The sequence below is a fragment of the Arachis ipaensis genome, chromosome B2, assembly GCF_059453495.1.
Source record: "Arachis ipaensis isolate K30076 ecotype BB chromosome B2, ASM5945349v1, whole genome shotgun sequence".
NCBI lineage: Eukaryota > Viridiplantae > Streptophyta > Magnoliopsida > Fabales > Fabaceae > Arachis > Arachis ipaensis.
In genome coordinates this window covers 75,147,675-75,161,980 of record NC_142437.1, presented here as the reverse complement: position 1 = coordinate 75,161,980, position 14,306 = coordinate 75,147,675, and the positions used below count along the sequence as shown (strand labels likewise).

General features: G+C 36.3%; 1 pseudogene; it reads left to right on the top strand.

Moving 5' to 3' along the window:
- Nucleotides 1-6,793: 6,793 nt before the first annotated feature.
- On the top strand, nucleotides 6,794-8,083 carry LOC148574421 (uncharacterized; annotated as a pseudogene).
- Nucleotides 8,084-14,306: the final 6,223 nt, after the last annotated feature.

The following is a 14,306-nucleotide window of genomic DNA, read 5'->3' as shown; positions in this document are numbered from 1 at the left end:
AACCCAGTTTTCAGTCCAGAAACATAGACTAGAGCCAGGGAATAGCAGAGACTCAAGGGAGATTCACACAAGAATGGTTGTGCCCACTCAAAGTTAAGCGTGGACCCTACAAAGCAAGTGGTCCCCATCCATCAATTGAAGACATGCTGATTGCTTTAATTAATTCTGATTTAAACTTTAATTTTTATTATAAAATAGGAAAAGATATTATTTTAAGTTTTAGAAGATAGATTTTATAACTTTCAAGGTTCAAACCGCTCAAGATTTAAGGATCTTGTATCATGCCAAAACAAGTTCAAGATCAGAACAATGAGCATAGGATTCATGAAGAGTATAATTAATGATAAAGATAGATATTTTTAAAAGACTCAAGCAAAGTCTCAGGAATACAATCAAGGAAGATTATGGATGAATAATAAAATACGGTCGTAAAATGGTCAAATCAAGGTTCAAGGAAGGAATCCGAGTCAAGGAACTTCAATGAGGATAGTAAAGAAGAAACGATATGCCAACCTAAGCGACGCAAACAAAATTCATAAGTTGAAACCACGAAAAGCAAACTGTAACATTCCCAAACCACGTGACTTGCATTACACATTACTTATCAGTTCCAATTCTCCTATAATAATCTGTTAACTTCCCCGTACACATAAACCATCAACATTAAGTTGGCCAGACTTAACATCAGCAGATATGCAACGGTAAGCTAACAGCGTTAATTAATAGACAGTCATGTTTATAAAGCGCTAATTCTTGTTAACTGGACAAGACTTACAACATAACAGGCACTCAGAGTATGCAATGAAGCATAGTCAGTCCATTCCCAAGGCTCTAATCAAGATGAACTGCTCTGATACCATAATGTAACACCCTTACTTTTAACACCTCATGATCGTATTAAAAGCTTAGGTGTTACCTACCTCTAAGCTGTTAATTTAATATTATAATTATTTAATATTGAGCCTTTGCGAATATAAATCGAATTCTTAGTTACGAAGTTGAAAAGTCTTTACTTAAAATTCACTTAATCACATAATTATTTTTACATAATAATAAATACATAAGCTTAATCAAAACTTCTGAAATACAAATCCTGCCTCTCTAAAAATCTCAAAATGACAAATGACGAGGGATAAAATAAAATCTAAGACTAAATCATATACAGAAAATGAAAACATATATATACATAAGGTTCCGTAATTCGATCGCGGCTTCGTGCTAAGCTTCCTGAACCTGTCACTGAAAAGAAATCCTGTAGAGGAGTGAGAACATCGTCCTCGAAAGGGTTCTCAGTAGAGGGTTTAGAAATTGTTATAAGAAGATACGTTTAAAGAGAAGGATTGGTTTCATGGAAGTGATTATCGTTTGTCCTCTGAATCTTTTAAAAACCCACGGATAATTATCCAAAAACCTTTTCAAAAGAACAATATTTAATTTTCCAGAAATCCATAACCTTTCTTTTCTTATAAGAAAATCTTAATCAGTTTCTTAGACTGTATGAATGACCAACCCGTCCAAGCAAAGGTTCATTAAGTCTATGTTGAATCATCCTTATTTTTCATACTTTACTAATACTTCAATCAGAGACCAATCACGAAATCAATAAACACTATCAACAATTCAGCACCAATACTCAATCAACAAAAGTACCACACTAGAGCAAACACAGGTAAAATAGAAAAGGAAAGCACAGATATAGGCAGTAGTTACAACAGATAGTTTAGATAGCAGATAATAATAGTTAAGCAATTAGACAAACCAAAACAAATTCAAACCCAAACAAAGCATGCAATTGCAGATGATGCATGTCTGCCCTATGGCTAATGAGCTCATCTGTCGGTTATACAGCCAACCCGACATGTCCTGGTAGCTAACCATTGAACAGTCCTTCTGTGCACTGATAAACCCCATTTTTAGGGTTTATCTTGTGTTGAATTTAGAGGATTTTGTCAACTTTTCCCCCATTTATCCAATGAAATAGCATGGTTTTATAAATTATCCTTTAATTGTGCTTAAGAGTGAAAACATACTTTTTAGGTATTAGAATAGCTAAATTTAATTTACCTTAATTCTATTAGATGCCTTGATATGTTTGTTAAGTGATTTCAGATTTAGGAGGCAAAGATTGGATTGAGAGAATGAAGAAAAAGCATGTAGAAATGGAGAACTCATGAAGAAATGAAGGAATCGCAAAGCTGTCAAGCCCGACCTCTTTGCACTTAATCGATCATAACTTGAGCTACAGAGATTCAAATGAGCTGGTTCTAGTTGCGTTGAAAAGCTAACATCTGGGGCTTCAAAATGATATAAAATTTGCCATAGTTGCATCGCGTTTAGGGGGGCGCACGTGTACTGTATGTGTACGTACTGATGTTGCACGTGATTCACTAATTACAACTCGTGGCCAGCGATTTCTGGTGCATTTTTTGCCCAATCCAACTCATTTCTGATGCTATTTAACCCAAGGATTGAAGAAGGATGACACACCTAGTGACCAATTAGTTTAGTTTAGTTTAGTTTTGGAGAAAAAGTTAGTTTCTAGAGAGAGAAGCTCTCTCTTCTCTCTAGAATTAGGATTAAGTTTAGATCTAGATTAGGAATTCTTAGATCTAGGTTAATTTCAAGCTTTGATTTACTTTTCCTTTTGTAATTCTTCTTCTTCTACATCTCTTCTTTCTAGTTTTGCATTTAATTCATGTAATTCTCTACTTTTATGTTGATACACTTTTGTTTCTTCTATTTCTCTTTTAATGCAATTTATGATTCATGTTCTTTTGTTGTTCATTTGAATTGTTGTTGTTTAATTCCTTGCATTTGAGTAGTGTAGATTTACTTTCCTTGCAATTTTACTATGCTTTCCTTTTATGCCTTCCAAGTGTTTGATGAAATGCTTGGAAGGATATTAGAGTAGAATTTTATGCTCTTGGCTTGGGAGGGTAACTTAGGAACTCTTGAGTTACTAATGTCCAAGTGATTGATGATTGGGAGCCATTAACTCTAGTTTTCACTAATTGATTTGGTGGAGAGCTAGGAATTATGGACTTGGATTGATATAGCTCATTTGACTTTCCTTTACCTAGTTAGAGGATGATTTAATGGGATTGATCTTTGCCAATTCTCATGTTGTGGTTAGTGATTAAGATAGAGATCCTTAACTACCAATCCTTGCCAAGACCTTTTTGTTAGTTTATTTCCTTTGCCCATTTATATTTCTTGTCTATTATCTCAAAAACCCCAAAACATACCTCATAACCAATAACAAGACACTTTATCGCAATTCCTAGGGAGAACAACCTGAGGTTCCAATACTTTTAGGGGTTTGTTTTAGTGACAAACAATCTTTTGTATGAAAGGATTATTGCTTGGTTTAGAAACTATACTTGCAACAAGAATTCATTTGTGAATTCTAAACCATCAAAAATTCGTTCATCATGCACGCATCCCCAAGCTCAAAAATAATATCCATGGAGTCAAACTACAAGCTCAAATATAATATTCCATGGAGTCAAACTCCAAGCTCAATAATAGAATATTCAAAATTCATATATATATGCATGCCCATGGGGAACCCGGGGAGTTAAAGTGCCCGGTCACATTTTGTGACAAAGGGTCAACAGAGTATCGAGTCTTAACTTGGAGCAAGTGGTGGCAAACCACTGCATCTACCCAGGGAAACTCGTATCTCAGATAATTCAAATTCATAAGCGATATGAATAATTCAATCATAATTCATCATTACCCACATCATCCTTCATTCATATTCAATCATCATCATTTCTCCTATTGCATCCATCAATAATTTGAAAATCAAACGTAATCATTTTCTTAATATCTCAAAACCAAGCCTTATAACCCTTAATTCTGAATCTTTTTAAATAACCATCCAAACAAAATCTCTAATTTTTATAAAATTTCGACAGTATCTCCTCTAAAACTCGGACTCTGCCACCCTTTTTGGGTCCCATCCAAACATTCCTCAAACTCGTTTAAATCCTTTCCAAAACCAAACCAATTTCAATATCTCAATCATTTTCAATTTTCCAAAAAATCATTTTCGATAAATCAACAATCCAAATCCAATATATCAAATCCTTTTCAATAAATTAAACTCATTTCCAATATCAAAACATTTTTAAATCTTAAGAAAATCAATTCAGCAACAGCCAATTTAACAAAAATCAATCAATAATCCAAATTATTCAATCTTCTTAAACAATCAATAATTCAACCACACAAACAATTACAATCGACCAAAGTAACTCAAACTAATCCATAAGACTTACGAAATCACAAAAATATACATTTTGCGTTAATATCGATTTATAATAATTCTCGGAAATCAAATGAGTTTTAGGAAAGCGCCTCTACCTCGTTTGCGATTCAATTATGCGACAACTGCATTTCTATTCTTATCCCGCAGCAGCGGCATCAATACCGACCATCCCTGTAGCAGCTACAACCTCTAAACACAGCACACAAGAACCTTACTTCAACTCTAAGACATTAACGTCGTGTAAAACTCAATAAACTATAATAGAACAGTGACAAAGGGGAGTTTTTGGAGCCAAAACAACTTACCACACAAGAAAGAACTAAGAACGAGGCAACGACAGCTCTGACGGTAACTCCCGGTGGTGAGACCTACGGCGAGGAGCTCCGGCAGCGGTGGAAACATCTTCTCCGGTGTCACCCCGCTTTCTTTCCCCTTTTTCGGTGACGGCCTCCAACAATAGTAGCGGCAGCAAATTGACGGTGATCGAGGCACCGCAGTGACGGCTCAAGCCTTCTATGCGACGGTCCTGCCCTCCCAACAGCGGCAATGGATATAAACTCCATCTCTCTCTTCCCGATCTCCCTCTTCGTGGCAACCCAGCGGCAGCAACCATGTTAGCATGAAGCAACTCGGCGATGACAGTGATGGCGCTGACCCTCGACGGCAGTGGCTTGGCGGTGAGCTTACCCGACCTCCCCCTCGCTTCTGCTCTTTCTTGCATCCTCCTCTCTCTTTGGCGCCGCTCTCCCTCAGCTGGCCCTTCGACGGTGTTGGCGACGCAGCGAGCAGCAGCGACGGCGAGGGACAACCCTCCTTCCTCTTCTCTCTTCCCTTTCTTTCTTTGGTCTTTCTTTTGTGTATTATGTTGTATGTTGGATTTGTTTTGTGTGTGTATTTAGGCAGAAGTAAAGGGGAATGGCGGTAGGGTTAGGGGGAAAATAGTGAGTGGTAGTGAGTGTGAATGTGGATAGGGGTTAGGGTAAAATTATGGTTAGAGTTAAATTTGGGGATATTTGGGTTAATTAGGGTTTGACAATTTTAATAAAATTGGGGATAGAGTATTAATTTGAAATCTTATTTAATTCCTTAAAATTATATTAGAAAAATATTATTTAATTATCAATTGCTAATTAGATTTTGATCAAGTATTCTAGTTTAAAATTAGAGATAATATAATTTATTTTTTTGTTTATAAAATTAAAGTATTAAATTCCAAAATCTCAATTATTTAAACTAAATTATATAAAATTATTATTCTTTTACAACTATTAAGTTATATAATTTAAATATAGAAAATTATTCAATAATTACGAGATTAAATAAAGTTTCTTATTTAATTATCAAAATTTGATTTAATTGCTTTTAATAAAATAATTTCTAAAAATAAAATATTTAATGAATAAATAATTTGAATTTAACTCATAATAATATTTTTCGAAAATTATGGGTCTTACAGCCTACAAGTACTTGTAGATGTCATATTCGACATACTTCAGCTGGAGAGTTAGCGCCTGCAAGAAGTAGAAACTTGCAGAGGTTATGTAGCTAGAATGCCTTATCCAACTTGCGAGTTGGTTTACGTCGGATGCTGGTCGAAACGGACAAATGATCTCATTACCTGCGATAGGACTAGACATGCATCATCCTTGCTACACATTTGCATTTTACTTGATAATGTGAAATTGTTTGTAATTGTCTTCTTGTATTTGTGTATTTCTTAATAGGTATTCTGAATTATTGTGACTGGTTATTTCTCTATGACTCTTGTATATTTCATTGTGAATTAATTGAACTGTGATAATCCTGACTTAACTGATCACCCCCAATCCTACTAAGAACCCACCAAGTTCTTACCCCTTCCTTACTTCCTCCATCAGATAGAGACGGGCATCCTTTCTACGATATAGACTATCACTACATATATGAGGGATCTTGTACATCATAGGTTTTACGTAGTAGCTGTAGAGATTAGGACTTGTATGTACGTTCTGTGCGACTACCCTTTCCGTCATCTGATTAACACTCCGCTCTTTAATCCCGATATGCCTTATGAGTTTCCGTTGCATTGGCTTCATCCTGATGCACTTGTTCGCCTGTTTCACGACGGACCTATACCTCATCAGCACCCTGATCAGCCTAAGGATCAGGTGGTCCCTGAGCCTGAGCCTATGGAGGAGGATGTACTAAAGCCCATACCTGAGTGGGATATTTCTGGGGAGAAGATCTCAGTGTCTTCGTCTGAGCCCTTATCTGAGGAGCTACACACCACCTCCGTTAGTGGACCGATGAGCGTGGGCCAGAGCAATAGTACGAGTGCCAGGACCCCTCCTGAGATTATTGAGATCTCTGATGACGAGGATAAAGATCTTGAGGAGTGTTCATATGTGATTGAGATTTCCTCTGATGACGATAGTTGATGCGTGAGAATTGAGGATAATGCTTTAGGGAGTCTTTTGTGTTAGCCTAGCTTTTGTATCTAGACTCTCACCTTTGATTAAACTCATTGAGAGAGTAAGATGTATGTGGTTGGCTAGGCTAGTTTTTGGGTGCCAGCTTAGGGGCTTTCTATGTGGATCAGGGCTTGGAGTGTTGATTATGTATATAATAACAAGATGTGAAGGGTTGTACGCTAACTTATGACTTGTATGAACCCTAAACCCTAAACCCTAAATAGCATATATATATATATATATATATATATATTATAGTATGTATGATGTATATTATCTCTATCTCTAATTATTAGGCGAGGACGCTCTCGACTGGAGTGAACAAGTGAGGGAACAATCCTCGATGCATTGGCTATTCTCGAATCTGTAAATGCTATGCTGCTGCTACACGTGACTCAGTAGCTGCTACCAACCGAGTAGCTGAACATCTTGATCGCCACAATGGAGCTGAAAATAACCATGAGTCTAGACATGGAAATGGAAATGGCTACGAAGATGAATGTGGACTCCGTAATGATAATCGTCCTATGACCTTAGCCTCTTTCTTAAAAATCAATCCACCACGGTTTAATGGAAACACTAGTGCTACGTGAGCTGACTAATGGTTTAAGGAAATAAGACGATCACTGCAAGCACAACATGTAGAGTTTACTGCCTACATACTAAGGAACGATGTGCAACATTGGTGGCAGGGGTGCTTCAACTGCTGGGAAGAGAAGCCGATAACATCACTTGAGAGGAATTTTCAACTGAGTTCTATAAGAAATATTTTCCTCAGTGTTTCTGTACTGCTAAGGAACTAGAGTTGCTTCAGTTGAGACAGGGAAACATGACAGTCACTGAGTATACTCGCAAGTTTGAAGAGTTATGTCGATTCTAAAATGTTTTTCAAGGAGCACCAACTGCATTCAAGAAGTTGAAGTGTATCAAGTTCGAAGGAGGACTCAGGGAAGAACTGTTAGCTCATGTGGGCCCAATGGAAATCTAGAATTTTACAGAACTAGTTAACAAGAGCCAACTGACAGAGGAATATGTAAATAAGCTGGTGGCAGCGCAAACTAACTAGAGGAATCTTTTCACAAGGGATTTCAATCGTAACCTCGCTCCTCAAGGAAGAAACTTCAAAGTAACTCGGAAACCAACCCAACCAAAACTGACATGCACTGTGTGTGGGAGAAATCATGGAGGCAGACACTGCCTGTTAAAATCTGGGGTTTGCTATAATTGTGGGAAGCCCAGACATGTAACAAAAGAATGCATACGACGAAGGCCTGAATTTGTTTCCCCTAGGCAGCAACAGCCAGGAAGGGTGTTTGTTTTGGATGCGAAAAACACTACTGAAACCGATCCCTTCACTTGAGGTAACGAAATTTGAAGACAATTTTTTTTTTGAGGGGGTAGAATGTAACCACCCTACCCCACGAGGCCTGTGATTCCTCATTCTTTACAACGTTAAAGAATTAGATATTGAATTAGAATTAGAACACGCAACGTTAAAACTTTTTTTTAGTGCTTTTGAATGACGAATCTTGGTAATTAGATAATTACCGCTATAATTAATTTACTTCTTTTAAAATCAACTACCTCTTACTAATTCATAAGTAATGAATTAGTAGAGAAACTACCCTAGATGCATTACCAACTATTAACCCGATTTTTCCTACCTCCCTTTCAAAGTTACAGTTTTCTTTTCCTTCTCTCGGTTTAACTGGACCAAGCTTTCTTTAATTAAAACCTAACACTGATTACTTTTCCTCTCAGCACCATTTGGAACTCTGATTAAATAGTAGTAAATAAAGAGAATTGTTGATTGGTATGAGTTAGGAACTTAGAGGGTCGAATTTGGTTAATGAAAATCAAGAAGCCTTGCTGCAGAAATTTTTAAACAGATTGGACAGCAACTTAAAATAAAAACTAGGAGAAATCTAGATATGATTTTTGAATCAATCTATTTCTTTTTGTCAAATTTCAAGAAGTCAAGATTACTAAATAAAAATTTCAAGGAATTTTCCCAAGTGGTTTGGAAGATATGAATTTTTGAAGTTTAGTGGTTGCTGTAGAATTTTCTGGTTTTTTTATTCTGCAGTACCAACTTCCAGCTGCTATAACTTTTGATTTATTTGGAATTTTTAGTTTCTTTTAAAAGGATTTTAATGACCTATTAGTCTATTTTAAGTGAGTACAAATTTCATATCCATTGCTATTTTGTAGAGTTAGTTATGTCTGTTGGAAGTTGGGCTGTTCATAGAAAATTCAGAACCAATTTAAAGAAACAGGGCAGCACTTCCAACTGACATTTAGTTAACCAAACGAGGTGCTATAGATCTGGAATTTGTTTGTCCTAAAACTTAGGGATGTTATGTGTTTTCTCACTAAAATCTGGAAGTATCGGATTAGAATTGGATTTATCATAAAATTTTCAAAAACAGATCTTCCTGCTGTATTTTTCTAAATCTTTTTAGGACAGTAACATATTTTCATTAACTTTGCTACCAAATCCAATTAAAATCCAAATAGGATAAAACTTTAATTTTAATCCAAAAGAGAATGTCTAGATTTGGCAGGATACATGTCCTTAGTTAAAGAAAAAGGAAACAATGGTTTTATATTAAAAGAGTTAATGTTAAATGGTGATGCGGAGGGTTGTGTAATCAAATGGTAATGTGGAGGTACGTATGATAAAACGGTGATGCAGAGGTACGTATAAGTAAATGGTGATGTAGAGGCATAAAGAAAAGAAAAGAAAATGAAAAACAATGAATGAAACAAAAGTTGAGAATTGTATGTTGAATGGACCTTGTGCCAAATTGCTAATGCGGAAGTGCCCGCCTAACTGATAGCCTGAGATTGCTAATGCGGGAATGTTTGCCTAATTGATAGATTGTCCCTTACCATGATGCCAAAGTATCCTAATTGACATGGATTTGCTCATGATGATAATTGTGCCTAACTGACACGGTAAGAGACCATATTTGGGGTTCGCCCTGAGTAACGTCGGGTTGCGGATAGACAACCGACACATGAGCTCATGGCCTGCGATAGGAACATGCATGCATCATCTTGTTTGTGCATAAAAACTTCCTGTGTATTATTCATTGCCCTTTTCCTAATTGTCTATACTATTTACTTGTTGTATGTATGTTTGTGCCTTGTGTCCTATGTTTGTTCTTTTCCTGTTTCATTACAACTTAGAGACAGAGACCTTAGGTTCCCTTTTTACCTTACTGAGAACTCTAGGTTCTCACCCTTCTTCTTTTTCTTTCTCTGCCTCCTCAGATGGGACCGGAAAAGGAGTCCGTTGAGTTTCGGGTTTCGGTACATCGCCCACGTTTCGATATCGACATGCTATACGTGTTCACTCTAGCTGTAGACTATTCTAGAGATTGACGTAGTTAACTTTTTACTCCTTTTGATAATCAGTAGTATTACTTTCCCCTCGCTTTTGTAGTACTTTTAGAGGGGTAGGACCTCTTAGTAGTTTGATTCTAGTTTAGAAATCCCGTGTGAGGGTTGAGACTGACTTCCTCTTTTGTATCTATATATATAACTTGCGAGCAACTAAATGATATTTCACGATTAGTAGTTTAGTCATGCTAAACCGATAAAGGCTTTTATTAATATTTGCTTATAAAATCTGAGTCTAGAACAAAGTAGGTCCTTACAACAAGTAACACCTAAACGATTGACATTGGTCATGACGTGTCAAAAGTTGGAGTGTTACATTAGTGACACTTGATTTTGAGTATGATCATGACATACTGAAAATTGGATAATTACATCTTGAGTTTAGGACAATCATACTTGAAATGACCAACTTCCTTGTAGATGACATATGATCTTGCTGAAGTTCCTCTTGTGTTTCTTTGAACTTGAGTCGTTACTTCTTCCTTTGTTTCTCATGAGTCTTCTCAACTTCCTAACAAAAAACACCATTTCGTCATCCAAAAAACTATCATTGAAATCTTCTTCCAATGAATCAATATTGGATTTCAAGGACACTCTTTTTTGTGTGTCTTAGTTCATGTCGGTGGTTTCATAGGCAAGTAGTTTTTCTCTCAACTCATCATATATCATTTTGTTCAGATTGCTACTTTTAGATATAACAGTTGCTTTTGTTTCCCACTTTTTAGTGAGACTTCTAAGTATTTTCCTCAATATCACTTGTTTGATGTGAGTCATCCCCATAGCATCCAAGCTATTGATGATGATCGAAAATCATTCAAATATCTCATTGATGGTTTCTCCTTCCTTTATAGTGAATATTTCATATTTCTTTCTAAGCATATCAATCCTTGTTTTCTTGACATGTTGAGTGCCTTCAAGAGTGACTTGGAGTTTATCCCAAATCTCTTTTGTTGTTTTACATCTTGACACCTTTTGATATTCTTTGAAGCTAATGGCACAGCGCATCATGTTTATTGCCTTGGTAATTAGCTCCACCTTCTTCTTATATCTCTATCACTCCATTCGTTTTCTTCTTTAGGAGTCACCACTCCTTCAGGGTTTGTCTTTGTTGGGATTTGTAGACCATTCATAATGCTCTTTTAAATGTTGTAAGCAATGGACCACACAAATATCCGCATTTTCTTCTTCCAATAAGTGTAGTTCTTGCCATCAAAGAAGGGAGGTCTATTGTTAGACTGACTCTCAGTGCGTGTATAAGCCACAATATTTTCACCCATGTTGTTGGCTATTGGATCTTTACTCCAAGTTGTGAAGTTTGATTCCATGAGATTGGGCTTTTGATACTAATTGAAGGTTCTCAATAGCCTAGAGAAGGGGGTTGAATCTATGACCTCTTTTAAACTTGAACACTTTAACTTCAAATTGGATTTAAATCAGAGTTGCTATTGAGTCTACAATGTTAGTTACGCAGGAGAAAATTTTGTTTTATCTCTTGACGATTGATTAGTAACAGAGCAAACACATTACTTTTGAATACACTGAGTTGCTATGATGTCTGCGAGATTGATTATGCAGGAGACAATTTTATTTGTCTCATATCAAATGAAAAATAGTAATAGAGCAAAAAAGAGTAAATGACACAGCCATGTATTTTGGTTCAACCACCATGGGTAATGTGGTCTACATCCTGTTGTGGTAGAATTTTTACTATCTTTCTCAAAGATTACAAACACCAATGCCCAATAATTCTAACCAATCCTATCAGGGACAAACCAAACTTCTACCCAAGCTTGATTTGGCTAGGTTCACTCCTAGACTTTCAACCACTAAGTGCTCATCTAACTTAGCAAGGGAATCCTCTCAAGATCATGAATACAAAACAAAAATACATACAAAAGAGATTAAAATAATTTTATGGCTTTCCTCCATGATTACTCTCTTTGCCTTTTCTCTTAATAGCTGTTACTAATACCTCCCAAATTTTTCTTTTTTCATTGATTTGAAAACAAAGAAAGATAAAACCAAATAACAGAAAATTCAATGTAAAACCTTGAAGGAAAAGAAGGTTTAGCTCAAAAGCTCTGAAGACCCAAACAGTGTGCTCACTTTTTTTGCTTCAATTTATGGCCGTTTACCCTTTTAAATAAAAGTAAAGCTTCCATAACTTGAGCTTGGATGAACACCTTTGATTTTGTTCTTCTTTTCCAAAATTCAGAGAAGAGATGCAAAGGAGAGTTGGGAAGCAGTACTGATTCATGGCTTATAAAGTTGGCTTGAATCTTTACCTACTTGCTTCTCTTCCTTTTTCTTTGACTTAAAAACCGAACCATTGATCCATTCTTTGGCTCTAAATTTCAATTGTGACATTTGATTTACAACAGGAAAAAACAACCTCTATTTTCTTTTTTTTTACCCAAAAATAATCAACAGCAAGAAGTGTGGCTTCAACAAACTAGAGTGCTTGCACAAGAATGGGACTGCTATGCTAATTTTTCTTCTGATTCAACCTTTGATTTGATTTTTGTTTTTGGCACTAGCATCTGACATTTCTTCTTTTTTTTTTTTTCTTTGATGCTTGGGCTTAGTGATCACCTTTTTTATTTTGATAGAACCCTAATCTAATTTTTCTTGTTTTGCTTTTGATGTTGCTTTCCTCCTTGGTTTGTGATCCGCAACATTTTCATGAGCCACATGGGGATGGAATGTTTGCACTTGGTCTTGAGCCTAATTGGTTGAAATTTCATTAAACTTGGCCTACATACATATCACACACACTCTTGGGCTTTCAATCCAAATTATTAATGTTTGTCATCATCAAATTATTATTTTTCCTTTGTGATAAGTGTGGATGGTGTTGTGTCATACTCCAGGGATCATACTTCAGAAATATCTAGGCTTGATCCAGACCTGCAGGATATGTTCTTTATTAAAGACTACTGCAATCATCTTGGGTATGATAAGGTAGAACGTTGTTGGTGGCTGGTTTCCAACTATCATTAGGGACTGGTTTAAAGGAACTCAATACTGATGCTGAGCTTCTAAAAATGTGCTTTCATGCTGGAAAAAAATAATGGATTTGTGCATGTGTACTATAAGTATGAAGTTTCTATTTGAGTATATTTAGAACAACCACCAGGTAAAAAAGGCAAGAAGGTGGTGATTGAAGTCCCTACTCAGCCAGTTCAACTAAGCATAGGGTCAACCTCCAGGTCTATTCCTTCTAATACAGTTCTAACCCCATCCGTCAACTAATCTAAACCAATTAAAATTTCAATCCCCCCCCCAACAGCCAATCCCTACCATCCCCAACCCAATTTCCATGCCTGCCGTATCCACTCCACCCAACCAAAGTATAAAACCTATTCAAGTACCCTTTTGAATCCTTGTTCCAAAATATACTCTAACACCATTGCCCAATTCCCTACCCATCAAAATATTCCAACCCAAGGTTAGCTCAAAGAAGAAACCAGTAACCAATGAGAAGGTTGTAAAGAAGGAGGAAATTGCATCCAACAAAGAAGTGAACAAATGTATTGTTAGGACAATCATTGGGAAGAGATATATTACCAGAGCATTAGCTAAATGTTGTGTGAGAATATATATAATGAAAAGGGGAAGCAACCTGAAAAGTGGTGTTATCAGATTCTAATTCTTCGGAAAGCTATGAGAGTGCAGAGGATAGTGCTTATAAGCCCGATACTGAAGAAAGTTCAAGTGATGAAGAGGTTTCCAACAAGATACTAATTGCTAAAAAAAGAGAGCTAAAGAAGAAACATGTTCGAAAAGATAAACTTAGTAAGTTGCGGAAGGAAATACTTCAAGCTGATGATGGTTTAGTGCCTGAGGATGATGATTCGGGTGATGATGTACCTTTTTTTGGACCTATGGTAGACCCTAATCCTAATAGAATTTACGATGCTCATGAGGAATATCATGATGATTCAGATGGGACAGATTCTTGGTATTCAGAGGAAATAGAAACACCACCTAACTCAAAGGATAAGCTTGGTGAGGTTGATGACGATGAAGGTTTTCCTGTTTTTAGAGAAGGTGCAAAATTTGGTAAACTACTTCTTAAAGTGGGGATGAAATTTAGTACAAAGCAAGAATTTAAGGAGGCTATGAGAGAGTACTGCATACAAGAAGGGAGGCCAGTTTGGTTCAAGAAAAATAATAAC